This window comes from Hipposideros armiger, unplaced genomic scaffold (assembly GCF_001890085.2).
Source record: "Hipposideros armiger isolate ML-2016 unplaced genomic scaffold, ASM189008v1 scaffold_9, whole genome shotgun sequence".
NCBI classification, from domain to species: Eukaryota; Metazoa; Chordata; class Mammalia; order Chiroptera; family Hipposideridae; genus Hipposideros; species Hipposideros armiger.
The window spans coordinates 7,150,046-7,165,059 of record NW_017731359.1 but is presented as its reverse complement, the minus strand read 5'-3'; the positions used below and the strand labels follow the sequence as shown (position 1 = coordinate 7,165,059).

Sequence of the window (15,014 nt, the reverse complement as noted above, 5' to 3'; positions counted from 1 at the left end):
ATGAACAAATCATCCCAACATCTGACAGCAATGCACATGGAAAAACGAAGTCCCTTCTTCACGGAAACCACCTACGAGGGTGGCCATGTTTACATAAAAAATGTGGCAATATTAAAACTACATGGTTCCCTATCAGGTTAGATGTGCACACACGTGAACACAGCTCAGGTGTCTCTCTCCCGGGTCTGCCGTCAGCCTCACCTCCTGTCCAGCTAAGGCCTGCTGATCCCTGAGCCCAGCAGGCTCCACACCTCTGAGGCTCTCTGCACTCACGCTTCACTCATCTGAACTCTCCTCCAGTTTAGTGTTAGCATAACTGTGGGGGACCTGCCCCTCACTCCCAGGTGTGGACTCAGAGGGCTCCCAGGTTCCCCCAGAACACTACATCACTTCTTGATTTCTCCCACAGGCAGAGCTCTTTGTTACTGTGGCAGTCTGCCCCTTCCCGTGCTGCATCCAAGGAAGCTTTGAATTCCTTGAAGACAGAAATCACATCTTATATTCATTGTTGTCTGGCCTGGGTCAGTACACTGCTAACCCTCTCCAGGGCTTGTCTTACTGGAAAAATAGATGAATGGGAAGTAGCTAAAAAAAGAACAAGTATAAAACTGTATTTTTAAAAAATACTGAAACTCTGAAAATCTATTACCTTTTTATCTACTTGATGTCACATGGCAAATGTAAAATTTGTAGTTTTATAGCTGTATGATTTGTAGTTTTTTTTTAAGGACTGTAATGATGTACTTACTTGGCCCAAATTATTCAGCCTTGATAAAAGCAACTGCAAGCTGTTTGGTTTGTTTCCTAAGATAGTTAAAATCAGTAAAACAGGCTATCATTTTGCAAACAATTGTATTAACAAGAGTAGGTAACTAATAGGTACTTCTTGATTGACTGACAGTAGATCCGTGTGCTTGTGTAAGCACTGAGTTTGAAAAAGTATAATTGATATTTCCCAAATACTTCCGATGCCAACTGACACATTTAATCATCTTTGAGGATTTACAGACATATCAGTCACATGCACATGATGCTGACTCTTTCAGCTCTTCTGTACCTCCAGAAACTGGGTGTTACGTAGACACAACTTGATCCAAACAGGCAAAAATGACTGCTAACATTACTGAGAGTTTGTAATGTGCCAGGTCCCAGGCTAAGTACTTTCCCACAATATATAATGTACTCTTACAACAATCCTATATGTCAGGTAGTATGATTTTCTTTGTCCTGTAACTAGGAACCTGAGGCACGGAAAGGCTGAGTAATGTTGCTCTCATTTACAGAGCCACCAAGCAGTGAAGCCAGGATTTGGACATAGGCAGCTTGAATCTATAGCAGTTTACCCAATAGCTATTCTCCACAGCTTTCTCCAGTCATAAATTAGGGCACGAAGTTAGGGAACTAGTCCAATGAGTGTTAAAAAATGACTAAGGACTACATCACTTTACCAGGCTCCTGAGCTATCCAGAGAGAGAGCATCCGCTAGTGAAGCACCCCCAAAATGAAGACCAGCAAAGGCCTGATACAGCCAGGATCTCTTAATATTTCATCAAATCTGGGCAACTTCCATACAGCTAAGAAACCAACTTCTCTGCAAATCTCCATATTCACAAAGTCAGAGAAATATTTACACACACGTGCACACACACACACACACACACACACACACACACCTCACATGTTGATCTCTCATCTCTGGAAATATTTAAACCACATTCCTCATCCAGCAACTTATAAAATGAATTTTGACATTGGGCACCAGGGTGGACTGGATGGTCAATAAGGCTCTTTCCTAGTCTAGTCTACAGAATTCTGTAACTGAAATAATCAGCTGTCCAGCTAAAAGCAGCCCGCCTCCCTTCCGCAGAGTTCTGAGCATATTTGGGGAAACACTGAGCTACAGGATCTCTAGAAGCCTTTCCCTCTCCAGTATTCAACAGGAGCCTGTGATTTCATGAGCTAAAGCTGGTCCTATGACGAAGATCGCCTTTAAGAGGACATCACATTGTGCAGAAGACCCTGAGGACAAGAGAGGTCTCTCTTTAGCTCTCAGGGTGAAGTGTGGACACGGCCAGGTTTCAGTCCCTGACAAGATGGTCTGGTGGTCTCAGGGAAAGCCAGAAGACCCTGTCCAGGAGCCAAACCAAGCAGGCACGTCATGGAGCAAGCAGAGGGAGAGAGAGAGCAGGTGGCCAAGCTGTGGAATTAGACAGACCTTGGCAGGAAGTGCAGCCCCTGCTGGGGGTGGAGCTCGGAGTCCAGCGGGCTGTTCCCACTCCCACGTGGGGCCCTGCTCCTTACCAGCTCTGTGATTTAGGACTCTTTCTTTATCAGTAAAACGGAGGCTGTAACACCTCCCAGAGCTGTGAGGAGGTGAGGACAAATGAGACAGTGCATGCAAATTATGTGCGCTATTGTTTCTGGCACCCTTTCAACAAATTAGTCACTATCATCATCATCAAAACTGTATCAGTTTTCCGTTTTAAGGATTTAACATAAAGAAATATAAAGATGCCCACACAATGCTTGACACAATAGGAGCCCAATAAATAATAATAATAATAATAATAACAATAACAATAATTATTACTGTTGTTATTAAATGACAATGAATCAAGAAGGACCTTTTCAATCCGGAGCTCAGCAAAGAGAAAGTCTCTGACTTGTAGTGATTCCTGAATAAATCTCACAGAGAAAGCAGTCTCAGGCTCAGTGAAGACTCAATTATATTGTTTCCTTTTAATTTTACCTATTTTGGGGCTATCTTCAATTTATGGCAAGAGGTACTGGGATGCCATCAATGAGAGTGATATACTTTTCTTCCAAAATACTTAAGAAAAGCACAGCGATTCAAAAGAATATATTAACTAAGTAACAGTGTAGTGGTGCCCAGATATTGTTAGGACAAACAAGAGTGACTAAAAGGCGGGGAACACTGACCCATTGCACTGTCATTATTTGAGGGATGGGGGGACGGAGGCCCTAAGCTGAAGTGGGTGCAGGGCAGAGCCCGCAGAGCCCCGCCTCCCTCCCATACCCCAGGGTCTTTCTGCAGTACCCGCAATACAACAGGGTGTGCGCGGGGCCTACGAGGATGACAGTGGTTCTCTTCTAAGGGCGGAGGTAGACTTACAGAGAGATGCATGTCAGCGCTGACCTAGTGATCGAGGCAGGAGCAGAGTTGAGTAACTCTCCAGAAATGTAGGTCTCCGTGGAGAAGAAACTAGGTTGAAAACTCACTGGGCACAGAAGCCGTCGTGTGCCTCCCCCTATAATTCATGTCATGCATTTTGCACATGCCTTTTCCGCACACCCTGTTTTAGTCCACAGGGAATTTCAGGCTGCCTGCAAAGACGCATACCATACAGAAACATATAGTAGTCCTGCTTTACACAATAAAAATGAGAAAAAAAGAACTGATGATCCTGCGTCAGGCAACGAGTAGACATAATAGAAGGGGAATTATTCGGCAGTTTAGAGCGTCGCTGGCACGTGGAGGACTCAGTCTCTAGCAGGTGGGGGAAGGGTTTGGGGCAGGATGCGGGAGGACATGAGAGCCAGCCGCTGCAACAGGCTCACCCTGAACCGTGGCCTGCTCATGCCACTCTTGGTTCCAAAGCACCGAAGGTCTCCTTGGGTGGGCCTCTTCTATTTCTAACAATCACCAAGCCCCCGTTGTTCCAAGTCCTGTGCTTAAATGGACCGTCACGCCGACCTGAGAGTGAAGAAATCTAAGACAGAGAGGAGGAGTAATGTACCCCAGGCACCCAGCTTAGAGGGATTCGAACCCAGGCCACTGGAGTCCAGCGCTCCCATTCCTAGCCACCGCCGCTCTTCCCCAGGGCAGGCCTGTCCTCAGGGGGCTCAGCCCGCATTCAGCTTCACCTGGGCGGCTCCTTTGCTCAGCGTACCATGGCGTCTCACTCTTCCCTACCTTTGCTTCTACTTTTGCCTTCGCACGTGCCTCTTCTGTTCTTCACAAACTTCTCCTTGTCCTTTAGGGCCCTGGCCAAATTGTTACCTCCTGATAACCCACCTTCCTTTCCTAAATTTGTGCGCACACACACACACACACACACACACACACACACACACTCTATGCTATCATCTGTTAACCATATATTCTGTCACCAATGTTTCTTGAGCATCTACTATGTGCCAGGTGCTGGTCAAGACCTAGAGAATCCAACAGACAGAGCTGCTCTCCTTGCTGAGTTTTCCATCCAGTGGTAGAGTAAGAACGTGAGCAGAGAAGTGAACAGCAAACCACGAGTGTCCTTTTTCTTAGTACCCCTTTGAATCAGCACACGCATGCCTTGTGCAGAGCCCATGCTCAGTCAGCACCTGATGGAAGGAGAGGCAACACCTACTGCTCGCAATCTCTTACCAGTCATCTGGGCCTGAGGTCCTAGGACACCTTGCTGTTTTAGGGCATCAGTTCCCGACCATTTGCCTGCCACTCCCAATCCCTGTGGGCTTATGAGGAGCAGCAGCACTGACGCCTGCATCCTTTTCAGCTCCCATAGCCCCTACTGCATCATAGCTGCATGTGCTGCAGACCAGGCCTGAAGTTTAAGGGACGTCACAAGTCACAGGGTGTCGGAGCCAAATGGAAACTTAGGGGCGACATAGCCAGTGATTTTACTAACTGTGCTTGCCAGACTGGGTATTTCAGGGTCCCCCGAAGGCTGCTACAGAGGTGAGAGTGGGTGAAGGCAGCGTGGGGAGCTGGGTGTGGGACCCCCTCCTCTTCCCACTTTCCTGTATTTAATCACAGGAGCTCGGCTTTATTTGTTCTATACATGGGAGGGGTTGGCGTAAGATTTTGTTTATAAAAATCTGCATGAAATTTATGGAATATAGAGGAAAGACATAATGAATCCAGGAGTTAAATGCCTCCTCTGAATGCTTACAGCACCTCATTCTGAACAGATGTGCATGTTTAGATATGGACAGATGTATACAACAGACAGATGACTAGACAGTGATAGAACACACACAGGAAGTGAACAGATTCCATGTGAGGACGTGGAGGTACAAGGGTGTGGAAAGAAGGGGTGTTAAAACAGTAACAGGATATGCCTGCAAGGGAGGCAGAGGCCTTCTCAGCCCCACCCATCTAAAACTTGGCCTTCACCACAGCGCTGACCATTCACTCATTTATTCTTCCTCTCACTTATTCAATAATCATGTATTGAGCATTTCTGTATGCCAGCCTCTTTGCGGACATAAAACACATCTTTTAGAATTGGGGGCCTAAGGCAGAGGGAGAAAAGGAGGGAGGGAGAAGGAAGAGAAGGAGGGAAAGGAAGAGAAGGAGGGAGCGAGGCAGGGAGGGAAGGAAGGGACGGAGGGAAGTAGGAAGGGAAGACGGAAGGAAGGAAGGAAGGAAGGAAGGAAGGAAGGAACGGAGGAAGGAAGGAAGAAAGGAAGGAAGGAAGGAAGGAAGGAAGGAAGGAAGGAAGGAAGGAAGGGAGGGAGGGAGGAAGGAAGGGAAGGAGAGAGGAAGGGAGGGAGGGCAGGCAGGAGAGTATGGTAACTGCAAAGCAAAGCCGCCAGTTGGCCAGAGGTCCTGAAATTCCCTGCCGTCCTCTCTTCCCCAACACACGGGGACCACTAACTTACCCAAAGCAAATACAGAGTTACAGAGGAAGCAGGTGGGTGAGATGAATGAAGAGAGCTCCCAAAATAAGACATGACTAAAGGAAAAGGAGAGATGATGGCATGATTGGATCTATGAGACTGTCTATTTTTAGTGTCCTAAATAAGATTCTCTCGAGTGACCTTGCCAAATTATGATGCAAACAGAGTTAATGAAAGCTCTCTCAACCTTCTCTTTCAAGTCAGCTCATCACCAGATTATTTCAGCAGACACATCCCCCAAAACCCTGAAACCTCCTGAAAGAACTAATCCTAACAGATTTGACCTGAAACTGAGCAGATGGATTGACTTCCACAGTTTTCTGCTTTTCAAGCAGATTTTTCTGAAGAAGCTTACGGACCTAAGCAGTTTTTTTTTGAACTTTTATTGCTATTGTTTTGTCTTCCAGTTAATGCCACCCATTTTCAGAAATGAGGAAAATGTTCCTAGCAATTAAGAAAGATGCCTGCTTTTAATGACATCTAAATGTTTTTTAAGTTTTAAAAAATAGAAAAAGGACCCCCCCGAAATTCTGATGTGAACTCATTCTAGGTTTCTCTATGTATGTTTCAAGTATTATTTTTTCACTAGGGAAATAAAGCAATGAAGCTTTAACAAGCCGGCTCATATGGCATAACTGACTTGAAGTACAGAACCTTCTAGGTATTGCAAATCTTTTACAATCCCATTCTCCTTCATTCAGATTCCCAATAAGAATTGTATCCTTTCATTCACATACAGTTAAAATTACCTTATTGTAATAGGAGAATGTTTAAGTAAGACACAATACACACCCTGGATGGAACAGCAGGCCTTTCCCAAAGTTGCAATTCTGTGAATTGTAAAGCAATGTGGACAAACATATTGGGATGTTTCAACATGGTTCACGATGAAACAAATCTTTACTCTGATTACGATAATGTAAAAATATTTCTAGGGCCGGCCGAGTGGCTCAGTTGGTTAAGAGCTCGCTCAAGAGTGAGCTCTGAGTAGGGCCGGCCGAGTGGCTCAGTTGGTTAAGAGCTCACTCAAGAGTTTTGAGCTCTGAGCAACAGCAGTTCGAGTCCAGCCCGAGCTGAGCAGCCGCTGAGCTGCCAACAGGTAGCAGGATGGCTCAGCTAAAAAAAAATAAAAAAATAAAAATGTTTCTAAGTTGAATATTGGAAGGGAGGAGAAAAACCAGGGCAATTTATGAGTCAGAGTGAATGAACTACAAGTTCCCTCCCTCCCTCCCCTTCGTCCTCCTTTCTTATATAATTTTTAAAAATATTATCTGTCTTAAACATCAACGTGTAATTTTATAAAGTCTCATCATGCCACCGGAAGCGTCTCTTTGGCAGGGTAGATATGTGAGCCGGCCACACTCAACGTGAACCAGTGGTCTGATCACTGAGCATCTTGCATCACTTTTCCCGTAGGACCATAAAAAGACCTACTCTGCCTGGAGATGCCAAAAGGACTAGCCAACTTATTCCAAAATAGAAACAGGAAAATAGTGTACAATACTAAATGACTGAATCATCAAAGTGTCAAATTAAATATTGATACCATCAATTTGATTCTAAAATACTCTCTGGCGCGGAAGGGTCCAAGAAGGGAGGTCAGCAGCTACCAGACACATGGCACTAGAAGATTATCCCAGGAGGCCCCTTCATTTCATCCAGTTCCTTCTTTCAACACACACCTGGTGACCACCTATGGTGCTGGGGACTAGGGATGGTGATGAATAAAATTAGACCCCTGCCCTTAATGAGCATACATCACCGTCTACCCTCAAGCCTGGACAGAAGGACCCTGAAGATCCCTTGAGATTTGCTACCTAGACCAGAATACATTAGCCAGCAACAAATGAATGTGCTGTGACCAACACAAGTGGCCTGCGCATCAGGGGTGCTGAGTTCAAGCCCAGACTCTGACACTGTGTGACCACAGGCAAATCCCTTTGCTCCTCAGAGCCTCAGTTTCCCCATCGAAACAATCAGGAGGTGAGTGAGCTGAATTCTTAGAAAGCTCAAAGCTCCACTGTTCTATGGGGCAATAGACTTATTTGTATTCAGGGTTTCCAGACACCTCAAAATAACTTACAAACTGAGACGTCAAACAATAATGTATTATATATTTGAAAGTTGCTAAGAGAACCAATCTTAAAACTTCTCATCATAAGAAACAAAATGTGTAACTATGTGAGGTGATGGATATTAACTAAAATCACTGTGGTGATCATTTGGCAATATATACATGTCTCAAAGCATCATGTTGTACACCTCGAACTAATACAATGTTGTATTTCAGTAAAATTGGAGGAAACAATCGGAAGCCATAAAACATGGCGAGAACACAGGGCACTCTCCTGCCCCCAAAGCAAATACCCACCCAGCAGGAAAGAGCGGGAAGGAACCCAGGGGGCTGGTGACAAAGGTCATGGGACGTTTTCGAGTCGAACAATCCTGAGTCCACACCTTGCCTCTGCTTTTTAATGAAACGTGAGACTTGGAGCAAGGGACTCAACTTCCAAAGTGTCAGTTTCCTCGTGTCAAAAGCAACATCTCGACTGCTGAACTCTGAAAATGAAAGGAGGAGGTGATGCGTGCAAGGTACGCGGCACCACTTCCAGCACATAGGGTGCTCAATACGTTTTCCCCAAGTTAAAATGATGAGATAACAAGGATATTACATCCTGGAAACTCCTAAGACTTTGTCTTGTTTACTTTTCTCTTCCCAGCACCTAGCAGAGGTCAGTCGCATACAAGACGCTCAGTAAATAAATAAATGTGAATAGTGATTAACTCCTCCTGATTAGAAGCTCTGATTGGCAATTATGTATGTATAATTAATTAAAGAGGAGAACACAGATCGGTTACTACTTTATAAGTACAACTTGTTTGTGGGGACTAGCTTTCAAAATGCAAGGTAAAAGGGTGCTGGAAAGGTCACAGAGGCTGGGACACGCCAGCCTCCCACATGGCTTCTGAGATCAGCAGAGGCAATGCCAAGTGCGTGAGTCATGGCTGCAGAGACCAGTTGGAAGCATGTCTGTCCCAGCAACTGTCCGGGCTGAGCTCTTCATTCATTGAGCAAACAGTTCCAAAGGTCCTTTGAGTAACTCCACAGCGCCTTTTGGCAGAAGAGAGGCAAACAGCACTGACACCCAGAGCAGAGAATGTGAGAATCCGTGCTCCCGAGAAAGTGCTCCAAGTAGAAAATGAAAGGAGATAACGCAGGGAGCCCAGCAAGCCCATCAACTGTCTGATACAAAGAGCCACAGGACTGGTGTCCAAGAGCAAAGTGCCAACATAGCAACGGGAAATGTCAGCCTGCATTTAGGCGGCTGCACCGCACACGCGTGTGTGCGCGTGCACACGCACACTCTCCCAGAGATACACATGCATACACACACATGCATCCATGCACACACACACACTCCAAGGACATAGAAATGACTCTAAAATAACAGAGTCCACGCTGAGTCACGGTGAACCAACCATTATGATGCATTTATTATGATGAACAAGGGGCAACGGAGTGGCTCTCTGTAACTAGGTCAGGCATTAATTGGTAGTCAACTCCACAGACCCAGGAAGATTTAATGAGGAGCCGACAGACAAAGACAGAGGATGGAAAGAGTGCCCCAAGCGTGTGTCCCCAGACACCACAAAATCTGGCATGGGGACCCAGCGCATGGCATTTCTCTCATACACACTTTCGGAAACTCCTAACATAGGATCAACAGTACAGGCCAGCAGCAGCAACCGAGCCGGAATTAAAAACAAACCCAGAATCAGATAGAGATCACGACCTGAGTAGAAAGTACAGAAATAGCAAACGCATACAGAGGTACGACGTCAACCGCGACTACGGTGCAGGCAGGACATAAATGAAGTGGCACTGCCAACCTAGAGCTGTGTCCACCAAAGCCAGTCCCCTTAGCTGGGATCTCTGCACCACCGTTCCCGTCCCTTGTCCTGGCTGGGCAGTGTCCCTGGCCCCTGCACTTAGACTGACCGACGGAGAGGCCAGGCTTGTTAACTCCAGTGCCTACTCACTCCACCATCGCGAAGGTCACCAAGCAGCCATGGGCCACCTAGCGTCTTCCTCGAGAGGCAGGATCCAGCCTTGACGATGCCATCTCCTAGAGGCACCGTCCCTCTTCGATCTTAGAGCATCTTCTGTAAGGACACCAAAGGCTACAGGGCCACGAGAGGGTGTGGCTCAGCTTTGTTCTGGACAGCTCGGAGTGGCAGCCTCCCAGGGTGGCCAGCGAGGCAGCCCGCAATCCCTGGCACTGCTGGCAGCCCCATGAATGAGCCACTGTGATGAGACACACACTCACTGCTAATGAGTCCCACACAGACACAGGCCAGAGAGACAAGTGTGAGGGCTGCTGCAAAACAGAGGCAGAAGAGGCAAAGGCAGGGGCTCGGCCATGGAGGCCCACCTGGGCTCCCAGAGGCTCTCAGCACTGCAGGGAGGACCCCAGAATGTTTGTTTTCCCTAGAACTAAAAGTGTCTTCTCCCTTCCTCTCCTGGCCTAATTGAAAAGAAAATGCAGCCAAAATTGTATGTACCTTTCTAAAAGGCAACTACCATCATCTATTACTCTCATTTCATTGTTTCCAAGGGCACTTATTTTCACATAAAAAATATAAAAAGGGACAGATTTTCAGAATTAAAACAACACTTGGCAACCTAATGCTTATATATTGTAGGGAAAGAAAAGCATGCATAAATTTGCTTTACAACTTTGGATACCACGTAAATTCATTTTATACAATTTTATTCTAGATTTGTGAAGTAGTACAGAGAGTAGACGCTGGGCCAAGTTGCCCGGATCTGAATTCTACCTCCCCTCGTTACTAGCTAGGTAACCTTAGACAATTACCTAACTTACAGGGTTCTTGTAAAAATGAAATCAGCTAACTCATGTAATGCACTCAGCATAGAGCAAGCTCTCAATAAATGTCAGGTATTGTGATCATTATCATCATTAGTATGAGCTGTGTTCCGCAGTCGAACTCAACTGGGGGATTAAATGTTCGGGTTCTAAGGGTAGATTCTTTGGGTATCATTACAGTGTTTGAAAATCTAATAACATTAGGGGGGTATGAAGACCAAAATGGACATGACTCAATGCAGTTGCACTTGCTGAAAATTCAGAATATTTAGAGAAAACAAGAAACCAAACTTTCCAGATCTCCTCCAGCCATTTCTCCTGCTGTCTCTCCCAACGACCCAGAAAGGAGAAGATTGCAGATGTTTTAAAATGTATATATTTTTAAAATATTGCATTAAGTATTGCTTATGATGATCACTGCATTTGGGGCACTCTTAAATTTTAGACACCGAGTGAGGGACTCACGCCCCTCGTCTTAGCCCTGGCCCTGACTGGGAGGGAAGTCCTCCTGTTTCCCAGCATTCCCTGCAGCAGGGCTTCTCCCAGTGCAGCTGTGCAAGTCCCCTGGGGACCTTATTAAAATTCAGATTCTGCTCCAGCAGGTCTGGGGCAGAGGGCTGAGACCCTGTAAATCTAGGAAGTGCCCAGGTGATGCCTGTGATGCTGCTAAGGCTTTGGGACCCTGGAGAGAGGAAGTCAACACCTGAATTGCATTTTGATGTGTCTCTTTGATGTCATGGTTGTCATCAGACAGGGTGGAAACTCTTTCATTATTCATAGGAACCACTGTTGTTAAACCCAAGGCCAAGTCCTTGGACCCAGAGGCAGAGAATGTTTATTGTTCTGTTGTTCTAAATCAGATGAACAGAAAAAAGCAAATGCCCATTGGCTCCTGGTGACTGGGGGTGGAAGCAGGGGCAAGAATGTCACAGAGGACAGGGCTATGCATTGGTTAGCGCTGCAAAGGAACAAGTTCCCAATGAGGGTAATAAAACAGGGCCAGCTCAATACGCCTGAATTAACTCTTTCATGACCTTTCAATGAAAATCCAGGGAGGAGCACAAGAGCAGAGTTTTGGACACAGAAACCTGGGGTTCAGATAAAGGTTCCATCACTTACTAGCTGTGTGGCCTCAGGCCAGTGACTTGACCTCTCTGAACCTTAGCTTTTCCATCTGGAATGTGATCCTAATGGTGTCTCCCTTATAGGACTGTTGCTGTGGCATAATTCCTCTATACCTAAGATACATGAAAAATAACACTATTTCCCAAAGGGCACAAAAGGCACCCAAGAAGTTGAACATTTGTAAGAAGCTCCCATGGATGTACCCTTGTTTGTAATTTCTCCTTCAATTTCCAAGTCCAAGCCTTTCTCAGACAGTGAGTGTGTATGCAAAACAGTTCTTTAGGAACCCTACTTATTGTACAGAGCAGTGTAGAAATAATTAGGGAAATACTAACCCATCTTCCATCCTGGAGTGGGAAAAATGGCGAATATTTTTTCTTACAACACGCGTACTTGAGGATATCCTTGTGAAAGGAAGAAAGCATCCCTAAACACACACACACACACACACACACACACACACACACCTACCAGCTTCATCACCGTTCTCTTGACTACACTAAACCACATTCATCACAGAGCAACTTATCATATACATTATGAGATCGGGCAACAGGGTGCAGTCATAGGTCAATGAGGGAATTTCTGGTTTTGCTGTTCAGCCGCTTGCCATTCCATCAATCAGGGGTCTAGATATGCACGCCAGTCTGCCCGCCTGAATAGCACGGGGCATAGGAGGGAGAGCCTTGACATCCCGCATTTGTAGAGGCCATTCCGTCAGAAGTATTCGATTGGTGCCGGAGAGTTCAGCAGCAACTCAGGCAGAGGACTACAGCAATCCACCAGTGACAGTGGCCTCTCAGACAACACTGGCCAAAAGCCCTTCTTTCCTCAGCCGTGTGGGGGGTGTGGGGTGAGGGGGATGGTCCATCAAACCCCACCATCTGTGCCCCTGCCGTGTAAACAAGCCCCGGGGCGCTCATTCAACATTGTTGCAAATTTTCCTCTTTGGGACACTTGCTCCAGGCTGTGGGCCGCTACAAAGAACCCTTCTTCCCTCAGGGATTTCTCTGTCTAAACAGGATTTATGATGATCCCTTGGCAAGGACCTTTGAATCACTGGCTTTCATGGGATAGCGAAAGAGTATTTCGGGAGACTCTACCTCTTACAAGCAATACAGCCAGGAAAATTTATCTGTTTTGATGAAACGGGCAGAGCCCAATGTGCCATGGACAAGGTACTGCTGAAAAGCCAGTGTAGACATGGCAGCCAATGGACCAGCTCTGTCCCAAATAGCTGTGTTACCTTGGAGTAGTTGCTTAATGTCTCTGAACACGCCATCTCATCTATAAAATGGAAATGATGAGGTTTTCTTCTTGGAGCTGTCATGAAGGTTAAATTTTCACTGTGAGGTAATACATATATGAGTATCTATGTATGTATGATACATGAACAATAACATTACTTTTCCCAAAGTCCAAAAAAAAGGCACTCAAGATGTTGAACATTAATAAGAAGTTCCATGGATATACCTGTGTTTGTAATTTTCCCCAGGTGTTATCAAGTACCCGGGTACTCCACACCTGGTTTATGGGTGGGGCTTGTACATAGTACCTATTATTTTGGGTCAAGGAGCTGCGATAATGAAGAAGTCGCACTGACTGCCCAGGGCTCTGCCTTTGGGAAGGGCTGCGAGTGGCTGGTCCCAGGCCTCCTGTGCCTCCAAGAGTTTACCAAGGAGCTAACTGCCTTCCGCCTCGAGGTGCAGTGAGTGTGTCTCAGCTAGAGAGCGCAAACCCTGCCTCATCACTCCAGCACTCATTAAACTCGAGTTCTGTTTGTACCAACTCGAGACAATTTTCTTTGATTTACCTCATACAAACCCCTCTTGCAATCCGTGCACCCCCCGCTAGAAAGGCAGGTCTGTCTGCTTGTTCTCTGCTCTTTCACAAGGTGACCCTGACAGACCAAAAAGAAAACCCTCCCTGTCTGAGGCTCACTGAGTGGCGTCTCCACCTGTGGAGAAGTCATCAATAACCTCCTTCAATGGCTCGCATCCTGCACAAACGGAGGGCAGGTGGGGAACACGACGGAGACGAGAAGGGCTCCCGCTGATCCAGCCCGTCCTGGGCGCGTGTGGTGTTTCTAATGCTGCAGACACAAATAGAGCTCCGGTCAACCCCACTTTTCTGAGGGGCAACTAACACTCAAGAGCATCTAAGTGACTCCCCAACTGCCATCTGGGGAGTGTTAGGGGCATACATGGAACCCAGAGCTGCCTGACTGTCCATCCAGTTTGTACACTTTCTATTGCACGACGTTATTTCTAAGTGGAAAAAAAACACCATGTGAGCTCTCGTGCCTTGGCAAACACTCCATGCAAAGGTCACAGAGAAGTAAAGACACCGGTAGATGTAACTTCTGACTCTACCATTCCAACAGAGGAACACCTGGAAATCACTTAATCTCTCTAAATGTCAATTTTCTTATCTGAGAAAAAATGGGTATACGCATCTTTAGTGGAGATTACGTATGGATAAAACGAGATGATGGAGCGAAGAGCCTAGCACGATATGGAAGCTCATTACCTGTACCTTCCTTTCTTGGCTCCAGAAAAAAAAAATTCCTATAAAGCACAAGTGGCAGAAAAGTATAAGTTTAATGTAAAGAGAATAATTAATAGCAATAGAAATGAGTATATAGTCTAATTATACAAGTGGTGCTCTAATGCAAAAACACAATGGCAAAAGAGAAAAGAAGGAAAAATAAAATTAGCAAATGCTACCTTCTCACCCACACAGTATCCTAATATGTTCCTTGTCGTCAAAGCCATGAAAAAGTGAATTATGAGGCACCTTAAAAGAAACTGTACAGGCTTTACAATGAACACAATGTGCTTAAAGGAGGAAATCCTTTCAAATTAAATACAAGTCATTACACAGCTATGGAACTCAGCAATATCAAATTTCACAAATATTTGGTGGGATATATAAAACAGCTTTAACATCATATAGGTCGCTATTCTTTTGATCTTCAAGACTTTGCAGCATCTTACCTCTCTCCCTGTCAAGGATAAAGCTGACTCTTCTCAAATATTTTCGCTTCATGTCAGCCAGAAATGCATGTGTCTGTGCTCTGTGTGCTTAATGCCCGCAATGACTTCATTCACAGATATGGAAACACAGAGACATTTAGTTTGTTTCTGAAGCAGAAGATGGCAATTATGTTGCTCCTCTGCTTCTCCAGACTATAATCACTGGCTCTGGCAATCCCCACCTTTCCCTGAAGCAACAACCCCCTAAAGTTCAAAAGTGCTTAAACCCCAAGCCCAGTAGTTTCCCTAAAAGCCCAGCAGCTTCCATTCCGGTCTCAGTTAACCCTGGGGACCTTATTAAAATTCAGATTCTGCTCCAGCA

General features: G+C 45.7%; 1 protein-coding gene across 3 annotated transcripts in view; it reads right to left on the bottom strand.

Moving 5' to 3' along the window:
• CDH11 (cadherin 11) overlaps positions 1 to 15,014 on the bottom strand; it is a 154,541-nt gene that overhangs the window by 95,887 nt on the left and 43,640 nt on the right. Inside the window, exon 1 of one of the 3 annotated variants that reach the window (XM_019656577.1) lies at positions 9,685 to 9,828. The exons of 1 other annotated variant lie outside the window; for it this stretch is intronic. The gene's annotated coding sequence lies outside the window, so the exon portion shown is untranslated. One more of the 3 variants, XM_019656569.1, reaches the window with a different exon arrangement.